This window comes from Euphorbia lathyris, chromosome 10 (genome assembly GCF_963576675.1).
Source record: "Euphorbia lathyris chromosome 10, ddEupLath1.1, whole genome shotgun sequence".
Lineage (NCBI taxonomy): Eukaryota > Viridiplantae > Streptophyta > Magnoliopsida > Malpighiales > Euphorbiaceae > Euphorbia > Euphorbia lathyris.
In genome coordinates this window covers 76356632-76368858 of record NC_088919.1, presented here as the reverse complement: position 1 = coordinate 76368858, position 12227 = coordinate 76356632, and positions in this window count along the sequence as shown.

The following is a 12227-nucleotide window of genomic DNA, read 5'->3' as shown; positions in this document are numbered from 1 at the left end:
TGCTTTCGTATGAAGGACCTAGGTGTTTTGAAGTAAATTTAGTTGAACTGATAAATATAAACTACTTGGTAACTCATTCCATTTTATAGTTTAAAAGTTTACAAATACGGTTTATGGGTGTTAGTTAACATAATATTCCTTTAGTTTTCCAATCTAAGTTCAAATGATGTTCCAGATTCATCAAAATTGAAGTTCCATTCATTGAATAGTTGATATCTTCACATTTCCAGATTGAATCTGTTTTATAAAATATTGATATCAATTTATTGAAGTTCACATTATTAATCTCATCAATTTAAAAGTTCAAGGATCAAAGTCAAAATTTGACCAAATATAAGGATAAAAATATTATTAGTTATAAACTTCTTTAGATTGACATGATTATGTTTCTATGTGTTACAAGATATTTGCATAGTCGAACCAAGTACGGCTTAAAACAAATTTAAGAACTAATATGTCACTTTAAACAAGTTCAAATGTCAATAAATCACTTTAACCAGGTTCAAGGATCAAATAGACCACTTAAAACAAATTCAGGAGCTAATATGTCATTTTAAACAAGTTCATACTTCAGAGGCTAATAAATCACTTTAACTAGATTCAAGGGACGAATAAATGAATTAAAACAAATTCAAAGAGCTAATTAATATTTGACCAAGTATGGAGACTTCCTTAGGCATTAAGTTTCTATCTGCCTCAATAGATGAGGCTCCTCAACTTGACCAGAAAAACAAGTTGACTTCTTAAACTCTAAAGTTGTCTTGTGAGTCTTCTGATTTTGTTACAATCATATATTGACCTCTAAATTTTCTTAAATTGACATATGGGCCCCCTAAAGTAGTTAGGGTAATATGTTAGCTCACTGAACTTGTTTAAAGTGATACATGTTTTAACTTACGAAGCCTCTTCTTGTTGTCCAGTTGCCTATCGACTTTTTTGACAAGTTGATGTGCTTATATTTTAATCAAGCTCATGAAGATAACAGATTATAATAATCAAGTTTAGGAGGCAAACTAGTCACATAAGAAAGTTTAAAGATATAGATTGATCTAGTGGAATTAGATGCTTCCACTCAACCAATATTGGAAAGGGTAGCTGGCTGCAAACAATAAATTTAAGTAAGTTCAAAAACTAAATAAAACATTTTTAAAGTGTAGCCGCAGTTAGACTTTTTTTTTCTAAAAAATGCAGAGAACTAAATATCTATTAAGGCTTTTTCTTTTTTCCTCCTCTTTGAGCTTAATTATGTGGTGTAGGATTTGAGATGAGAGTTGGGTTTAGATTGGGTCACTTATTTAAATGGGATATAAAAGATGCTTGAAACCATGTTAGGATGCAACACAAGTTATGAGAATAACCTCGAGGTGGATGATGAGGCTACCTCTGGGAGATCATGAAGCCACCAAGGACACAGAACAATAAGAGGACAAGAAATCCAAATGTACATAGCGAGCTGACTGATGTATTGCAAAGAATGAAAAGTACTGTTTGAAAAACCTGAAAAAAAAAATTGAGATGCATCAGTACAAGCTTTAACGGAAAATTCATTGGCCTCAACTTGCAAATTTCAATAGCCCACAATTTCCCATACTTAAACAAAACATCAACAAATATCATCAGCAAATCTATCAATGCCAGTACCAAAACACTTTGAAGCACTTAAATTAGTAGATGAATGGAAAATAAAAATAAATTTATATTTATTCATAAGACTAATCCCACCCCCCCTTATGCGGTTCCTAGGAAAACTAATAAGCATTCCTCATCTGGCTCAAGTAGTGCAACTTTGTTCCTCCCAACATATACCAGATTTTATTTCCTGCACTTATCAAGAACAAACTTCTCAACACTCAAAGGAGGTTCTCCTTCATAAGCCCCATCAACTTGATGAATCTTGTCCATCAATTTCGCGCTCGTGTAACTATTTTCAGCCACTTGTGTCCAATGAAAGCCACCATTTATAGCCAATGGAGGCATCAGAACAAGGGGAAACCTCTTATGAATTTGAAGATTATGAATGTATCCCTTTTTCTTTGTTGCACTACTAATATGTTTTGAATCAACATATTAGTGATGCATCAAGGAAAAAGGGATACATTCATAATCGTCGAATTCATAACATGTTTCCTCTTGTTCAAATGCCTCCACTGACCATAAATGGTGGCCTACGAGTGCCTGAAATCGGTTACCAGAGCGTGAAATTAACGGAGAAGATTCGTCAAGCTGTTGGGGCTTATGAAAGAGACCATTCTTTGAGTGTTAAGACGTATGTTCTTGATCAGTGCTGGAAATACAACCTGATATGGGTTGGGAGGAACAAAGCTGCACTACTTGACCCAGATGAGATAGAAATGCTTCTTGGTTTTCCTAAGAACAATGGGAGGTGGGATTAGTCGAACTGATAAATATAAACTACTTGGTAACTCATTCACATTTTATAGTTTAAAAGTTTACAAATACGGTTTATGAGTGTTAGTTAACATAATATTCCTTTAGTTTTCCAATCTAAGTTCAGATGATGTTCCAAATTCATCAAAATTGAAGTTCCATTCATTGAATAGTTGATATCTTTACATTTCCATATTGAATCTGTTTTATAAAATCTTGATATCAATTTATTGAAGTTCACATTATTAATCTCATCAATAGAAAAGTTCAAGGATCAAAGTCAAAATTGGACCAAATATAAGGATAAAAATATTATTAGTTATAAACTTGTTTAGATTGACATGATTAATTTTCTATGTGTTACAAGATATTTGCATAGTCGAACCACGTACCACTTAAAACAAATTTAAGAACTAATATGTCACTTTAAACAAGTTTAAATGTCAATAAATCACTTTAACTAAGTTCAAGGATCAAATAGACCACTTAAAACAAATTCAGGAGCTAATATGTCATTTTAAACAAGTTCATACTTCAGAGGCTAATAAATCACTTTAACTAGATTCAAGGGACGAATAAATGAATTAAAACAAATTCAGAGAGCTAATTAATATTTGACCAAGTATGGAGACTTCCTTATGCATTAAGTTTCTATCTGCCTCAATAGATGAGGCTCCTCAACTTGACCAGAATAACAAGTTCACTTCTTAAACTTTAAAGTTGTCTTGTGAGTCTTTTGATTTTGCTTACAATCATATATTGACCTCTAAATTTTCTTAAATTGACATATCGGCCCCCTAAAGTAGTTAGGGTAATATGTTAGCTCACTGAACTTGTTTAAAGTGATACATGTTTTAACTTAGGAAGCCTCTTCTTGTTGTCCAGTTGCCTATCGACTTTTTTGACAAGTTGATGTGCTTATATTTTTATCAAGCTCATGAAGATAACAGATTATAATAATCAAGTTTAGGAGACAAACTAGTCACTTAAGAAAGTTTAAAGATATAGATTGATCTAGTGGAATTAGAAGCTTCCGCTCAACCAATATTGGAAAGGGTAGCTGGCTGCAAACAATAAATTTAAGTAAGTTCAAAAACTAAATAAAACATTTTTAAAGTGTAGCCGCAGTTAGACTTTTTTTTTTCTAAAAAATGCAGAGAACTAAAGATCTATTAAGGCTTTTTCTTTTTTCCTCCTCTTTGTGCTTAATTATTTGGTGTAGGATTTGAGATGGGAGTTGGGTTTAGATTGGGTCACTTATTTAAATGGGATATAAAAGATGCTGGAAACCAGGATAGGATGCAGCACAAGTTATGAGAATAAACTCGAGGTGAATGATGAGGCTACCTCTGGGAGATCATGAAGCCACTAAGAACACAGAACAATAAGAGGACAAGAAATCAAAATGTACATAGCGAGCTGACTGATGTATTGCAAAGAATGAAAAGTACTGTTTGAAAAACCTGAAAAAAAAATTGAGATGCATCAGTACAAGCTTTAACAGAAAATTCTTTGGCCTCAACTTGAAAATTTCACTAGCCCACAATTTCCCATACTTAAACAAAACATCAACAAATATCATCAGCAAATCTATCAATGCCAGTACCAAAACACTTTGAAGCACTTAAATTAGTAGATGAATGGAAAATAAAAATAAATTTATATTTATTCATAGGACTAATCCCACCTCCCCTTATGCGGTTCCTAGGAAAACTAATAAGCATTCCTCACCTGGCTCAAGTAGTGCAGCTTTGTTCCTCCCAACATATACCGGATTTTATTTCCTGCACTGATCAAAAACAAACTTTTCAACACTCAAAGGAGGTTCTCCTTCATAAGCCCCATCAACTTGATGAATCTTCTCCATCAATTTCACGCTCGTGTAACTATTTTCAGCCACTTGTGTCCAATGAAAGCCACCATTTATAGCCAATGGAGGCATCAGAACAAGGGGAAACCTCTTATGAATTTGAAGATTATGAATGTATCCCTTTTTCTTTGTTGCACTACTAATATGTTTTGAATCAACATATTAGTGATGCATCAAGGAAAAGGGGATACATTCATAATCATCGAATTTATAACATGTTTCCTCTTGTTCAAATGCATCTAATGACTATAAATGGTGGCCTACGAGTGCCTGAAATCGGTTACCAGAGCGTGAAATTGACGGAGAAGATTCGTCAAGCTGTTGGGGCTTATGAAAGAGACCCTTCTTTGAGTGTTAAGACGTATGTTCTTGATCAGTGCAGGAAATACAACCTGATATGGGTTGGGAGGAACAAAGTTGCACTACTTGACCCAGATGAGATATAAATGCTTCTTGGTTTTCCTAAGAACAATTGGAGGTGGGATTAGTCGAACTGATAAATATAAACTACTTGGTAACTCATTCACATTTTATAGTTTAAAAGTTTACACATACGGTTTATGGGTGTTAGTTAACATAATATTCCTTTAGTTTTCCAATCTAAGTTCAGATGATGTTCCAAATTCATCAAAATTGAAGTTCCATTCATTGAATAGTTGATATCTTTACATATCCATATTGAATCTGTTTTATAAAATCTTATATCAATTTATTGAAGTTCACATTATTAATCTCATCAATATAAAAGTTCAAGGATCAAAGTCAAAATTGGACCAAATATAAGGATAAAAATATTATTAGTTATAAACTTGTTTAGATTGACATGATTAATTTTCTATGTGTTACAAGATATTTGCATAGTCGAACCACGTACCACTTAAAACAAATTTAAGAACTAATATGTCACTTTAAACAAGTTTAAATGTCAATAAATCACTTTAACCAAGTTCAAGGATCAAATAGACCACTTAAAACAAATTCAGGAGCTAATATGTCATTTTAAACAAGTTCATACTTTAGAGGCTAATAAATCACTTTAACTAGATTCAAGGGACGAATAAATGAATTAAAACAAATTCAGAGAGCTAATTAATATTTGACCAAGTATGGAGACTTCCTTATGCATTAAGTTTCTATCTGCCTCAATAGATGAGGCTCCTCAACTTGACCAGAATAACAAGTTGACTTCTTAAACTTTAAAGTTGTCTTGTGAGTCTTCTGATTTTGCTTACAATCATATATTGACCTCTAAATTTTCTTAAATTGACATATCGGCCGCCTAAAGTAGTTAGGGTAATATGTTATCTCACTGAACTTGTTTAAAGTGATACATGTTTTAACTTACGAAGCCTCTTCTTGTTGTCCAGTTGCCTATCGACTTTTTTGACAAGTTGATGTGCTTATATTTTAATCAAGCTCATGAAGATAACAGATTATAATAATCAAGTTTAGGAGGCAAACTAGTCACTTAAGAAAGTTTAAAGATATAGATTAATCTAGTGGAATTAGACGCTTCCGCTCAACCAATATTGAAAAGGGTATGTAACCCCCTCACTAGGATCACATGATATCTCACACAATATCAGTTATAAACATGCTTTCAATTCTCAATTATATAAACTTCAATCTCATATAAACTTTACATATTATACATAAGAGAAAACATTTACAATTTACAATACACGTTTAAGTCATTATCCTACATAGAGGATTTACAAAACAAAAGTACATCACAAGACTCCAAAATGCTTAGATGAGAATGGACTGACATTGCCGGTGCGACTTTAAACAAGAAGAACTCCACCTAACCTGTAAAATCTGTTGGCAAGGGGTGAGCTGCCTACTCAATAAACATATTACGCATATATGTATATACAAAAGTAATGTAAAGAGCACACATCAAAATATATCATCAGTACCAAGTTAGAATTTTCAATTGAAAGATATTCACTTGTTTCACTTAGTATAATAATACTTATTTTAGAAAGGCCTTGCTATACTTAGACAATATATATAAAATGGTCATTGGGCCCAATCTGTATCCCGGCTCACTAAATTCGGAATACAATCATCTGCGCTACGGAGGAGTTACACTCAACTCACGTACTCATATATCTCAACACATGTGCTTCTGGCTCACAATATTCGGATAGCACTCTCAACTTGGACCATTTCATATATCCATCTAAGCAAGCTCATATTCATTAAAGAATATCGTCCCCGAAATTCACTTACCAGAAACTTCAAATAGGTAAGGATATTGTGTCCTCATATTTTCTTCTACCTCCCAAGTTGCCTCATCAAGTGTTTGATTATGACTCCATTTCACGGTTTCTGAGTCGTTTCATTTCTCGTCCTAAAATCTCTAAAGGTTGCTCAGGAATAGTCAAGTCTGTGTTCACTATTGCAATCTCAGGTTCAGGAATCATATGACTTGGGTCTGATCTATATCTTCTTAATACTGACACGTGAAATACATCATGTATTAAAGACAATTCTGGTGGTAAAGCTAACCTATAAGCCAATGGTCCAACTCTCTCAATGATCTCATAAGGCCCGATGTATCTTGGATTCAACTTCCCTCTTCTGCCAAAACGAACTATTCCTTTCCATGGGGATATTTTTAAAAAGACTTTATCTCCAACTTTATATTCCATCTCCCTTCGGTGCTGATCCACATAAGCTTTCTGCGCAGCTTTTAAATACTTCTTTATGACATTGATCTTCTCAACCATTTCCTGGACTAACTCAGGTCCTTCTAATTGCCTCATTCCTTCAACATCCCAACATATAGGGCTTCTACACGGTCTTCCATATAATGCCTCTTAAGGTGCCATGCCTATACTCGAATGATAACCATTATTATAAGCAAATTCCATAAGAGGTAAATGTATATCCCACTCACCTTGGAAATTAAGAACACAAGCTCTCATCATATCCTCTAAGGTCTGAATAGTTCTTTCTGATTGTCCATCTGTCTATGGATGAAAAGCTGTACTAAAATGCAATTTTGTTCCCAAGGAGTGCTGTAAACTGCCCCAAAATCTAGATGTAAATCTAGGATCACGATTTGAAACAATAGATATAGGTACTCCATGCAATCTCAAAATTCCAAACTCAATTAACCAATCGTTACATCTTAATGACACACTAATCGCCTCCTAATCGCACGGTAATCGCATTATGAATACGAAACTTCTAATAACAATGAGATGAATCTAAAATGTATGTATTCAATCATGAAAACATATATGAATGTGGGAAGACTCATATGTTAGGGTTTTGGGGATGTTACAGGGTAGCTGGCTGCAAACAATAAATTTTAGTAAGTTCAAAAACTAAATAAAACATTTTTAAAGTGTAGTCGCAGTTAGACTTTTTTTTCTAAAAAATGCAGAGAACTAAAGATCTATTAAGGCTTTTTCTTTTTTCCTCCTCTTTGTGCTTAATTATTTGGTGTAGGATTTGAGATGGGAGTTGGGTTTAGATTGGGTCACTTATTTAAATGGGATATAAAAGATGCTGGAAACCAGGATAGGATGCAGCACAAGTTATGAGAATAAACTCGAGGTGAATGATGAGGCTACCTCTGGGAGATCATGAAGCCACCAAGGATACAGAACAATAAGAGGACAACAAATCCAAATGTACATAGCGAGCTGACTGATGTATTGCAAAGAATGAAAAGTACTGTTTGAAAAACCTGAAAAAAAAATTGAGATGCATCAATACAAGCTTTAACAGAAAATTCATTGGCCTCAACTTGCAAATTTCACTAGCCCACAATTTCTCATACTTAAACAAAACATCAACAAATATCATCATCAAATCTATCAATGCCAGAACCAAAACACTTTGAAGCACTTAAATTAGTAGATGAATGGAAAATAAAAATAAATTTATATCTATTCATAGGACTAATCCCACCTCCCCTTATGCGGTTCCTAGGAAAACTAATAAGCATTCCTCATCTGCCTCAAGTAGTGCAACTTTGTTCCTCCCAACATATACCAGAATTTATTTCCTGCACTGATCAAGAACAAACTTCTCGACACTCAAAGGATGTTCTCCTTCATAAGCCCCAACAACTTGATGAATCTTCTCCATCAATTTCGCGCTCGTGTAACTATTTTCAGGCACTTGTGTCCCATGAAAGCAACCATTTATAGTCAATTGAGGCATCAGACCAAGGGAAAACCTCTTATGAATTTGAGATTATGAATGTATCCCTTTTTCTTTGTTGCAGCACTAATATGTTTTGAATCAACATATTAGTGATGCATCAAGGAAAAGGGGATACATTCATAATCGTAGAATTTATAACATGTTTCAAATGCCTCCACTGACCATAAATGGTGGCCTACGAGTGTCTGAAATCGGTTACCAGAGCGTAAAATTGACGGAGAAGATTCGTCAAGCTGTTGGGGCTTATGAAAGAGACCCTTCTTTGAGTGTTAATACATATGTTCTTGATCAGTGCAGGAAATACAACCTGATATGGGTTGGGAGGAACAAAGTTGCACTACTTGACCTAGGTGGGATTAGTCGAACTGATAAATATAAACTACTTCACATTTTATAGTTTAAAAGTTTACGAATACGGTTTATGGGTATTAGTTAACATAATATTCCTTTAGTTTTCCAATCTAAGTTTAGATGATGTCCCAAATTCATCAAAATTGAAGTTCCATTCATTGAATAGTTGATATCTTTACATATCCAGATTGAATCTGTTTTATAAAATATTGATATCAATTTATGTAAGTTCACATTATTAATCTCATCAATTTAAAAGTTCAAGGATCAAAGTCAAAATTTGACCAAATATAATGATAAAAATATTATTAGTTATAAACTTGTTTAGATTGACATGATTAATTTTCTATGTGTTACAAGATATTTGCATAGTCGAACCACGTACCACTTAAAACAAATTTAAGAACTAATATGTCACTTTAAACAAGTTCAAATGTCGATAAATCACTTTACCGAGGTTCAATGATCAAATAGACCACTTAAAACAAATTCAGGAGCTAATATGTCATTTCAAACAAGTTCATACTTCAGAGGCTAATAAATCACTTTAACTAGATTCAAGGGAAGAATAAATGAATTAAAACAAATTCAGAAAGCTAATTAATATTTGACCAAGTATGGAGACTTCCTTATGCATTAAGTTTCTATCTGCCTCAATAGATGAGGCCCTTCAACTTGACCAGAAAAACAAGTTGACTTCTTAAACTTTAAAGTTGTCTCGTGAGTCTTCTGATTTTGCTTACAATCATATATTGACCTCTAAATTTTCTTAAATTGACATATCGGCCCCCTAAAGTATTTAGGGTAATATGTTAGCTCACTGAACTTGTTTAAAGTGATACATGTTTTAACTTGACGAAGCCTCTTCTTGTTGTCCAGTTGCCTATCGACTTTTTTGACAAGTTGATGTGCTTATATTTTAAGCAAGCTCACGAAGATAACAGATTATAATAATCAAGTTTAGGAGGCAAACTACTCACTTAAGAAAGTTTAAAGATATAGATTGATCTAGTGGAATTAGACGCTTCCGCTCAACCAATATTGGAAAGGGTAGCTGGCTGCAAACAATAAATTTAAGTAAGTTCAAAAACTAAATAAAACATTTTTAAAGTGTAGCCGCAGTTAGACTTTTTTTTTAATGTAGAGAACTAAAGATCTATTAAGGCTTTTTATTTTCCCCCCTCTTTGAGCTTAATTATTTGGTGTAGGATTTGAGAAGAGAATGGGGTTTAGATTGGGTCACTTATTTAAATGGGATATAAAAGATGCTTGAAACCAGGTTAGGCAATGCAGCCTAAGTTCTGAGAATAAACTGGAGGTGAAACAAATGGTTTTAAAAATCCGACCGGGTATCTAGAGATTCCTTTATCATCACCTCCATTATATTGTTTTCCGTGGAAAATGTGCTCTAGAACTCATGGTTTTAAAAACCCGACCGGCTATCAAATCGATGGAACAAATGGTTTAAGGGTCAATGGGTTCAACCGGTTTATTCAGACTGGTTGAACCCGACGACGTAATAAATATTATATATATATTAATGAATATATAATAAAAAAAATCAATTTGACATAACAAAATTATATTTCTAAATATTACTTTAATTCAACATAATTATCTGAGATTCAATTTTAAAGAATGAACTAAAATTGGGTTTGTATAAAAAAAATATTCATTTCGCTGGATTTGCATGGCTTATTTATATGCCTCATTCTCATTTCTCAGCTTTCACTATTTTTGATGTGGGGCATAAAAATACTGTGCAAGTGAAACCATCGAGCAACGATTGCCCCTCATATCGAGATACCATATTTATCCCTCTTGGGAATAAGTCTTTCGGTACGGATAAATGGTACGTAATTGTATCAATGTGAAATAAGTTTTAAATTTTAAAACCATATGTTAGATTGCAGAACAAGAGGAATATTGGGGTAAATGACACCCATAGACTGCATATGTAAACTTTTAAACTATAAAAATGTCTTTGCAAATGCGTAGATCTTACCGCGAATAAGTTACCAAACGATTTATATCTATCTGTTCGACCAACCCCACCTCCCCTAGTGTGGTTACTATGAAAACTAATAAGCATTTTTTATCTCATCTCGCTAAAGTAGTGCAACTTTGTTCCTCCCAACCTACCAGATTGTATTTCCTACACTGATCAAGAACAAACTTCTTGACACTCAAAGGAGGTTCTCCTTCAGAAGCCCCAACAACTTGATGAATCTTCTCTGTCAATTTCACGCTCTTGTAACTGTTTTCAGACACTTGTGTCCCATGAAAGCCGCCATTTATATTCACTAGAGGCATTGGAACAAGGGGAAACTTGTTATGAATTTGAAGATTGTGAAAATGTATGCCTTTTTCTATGTTGCATCACTAATATGTTTTTAATCAAAAAATTATGGCTTCACTTCATATAAGAAACTTACATTGTTTGTCAAACTCCTTTAAGAGCAAGTGCCACATTCTCATCATAAAAATACGGCGGCCAGATTGCCACTTCTGAAAGTGTTCTACAGTTCATGACAGCTGAATCAGTTGGTAGTCCGAATTCAATCATCGTTGGGAGCCTTTCATCTCATCATCTCTATGTACTAGCTTCAGCTTCTTCATCTCCTTAGAGTGCTTGATCCTTGTTGAATTTGATAGTCAAAGATCAAACACTCTAAGCAGAAGAAGAAACTGAAGCTAGTACATATAGAAATGATGAAATGGTATGACTACCATTTCTAATGATCGCATTTGGCCTACCCACTGATTCAACTATCATAACTCTTAGAACACTTTCAAAAGTGGAAATCGGGTCACCATATATTTATTATTAGAATGTGGCACTTGCTCTTAAAAGAGTTTGATAAACAATGTCAGGTTTCTTATATGAAGTGAGATCATAATTTGTTGATTCAAAACATATTAGTGATTTATCAAGGAAAAAAAAGGATACATTCACAATCTTCCAATTCATAGCATGTTTTCTCTTGTTCAAATGCATCCACTGACCATAAATGGTGGCCTTTATGGGACACGAGTGCCTAAAAATGGTTACTGGAGCGTGAAATTGACGGAGAAAATTCGTCAAGTTGTTAGGGCTTATGAAGGAGAACCTCCTTTGAGTGCTAAGACGTTTGTTCTTGACCAGTGCAAGAAATACAATCTGGTATGGGTTGGGAGGAACAAAGTTGCACTACTTGACCCAGATGAGTTACAAATGCTTTTTGGTTTTCCTAAGAACAATGGGAGGTGGGATTACTCAAACTGATAAATATAAATCACTTGGTAACTCATTCTCGGTAAGATTATGCATTTGCAAAGACATTTTTATAGTTTAAAAGTTTATAAATACGGTTTATAGGTGTTAGTTACCCTAATATTCCTCTTGTTCTTTAATTAACATATGGTTTTTAAATTGAAAAATTGTTTCCGATTG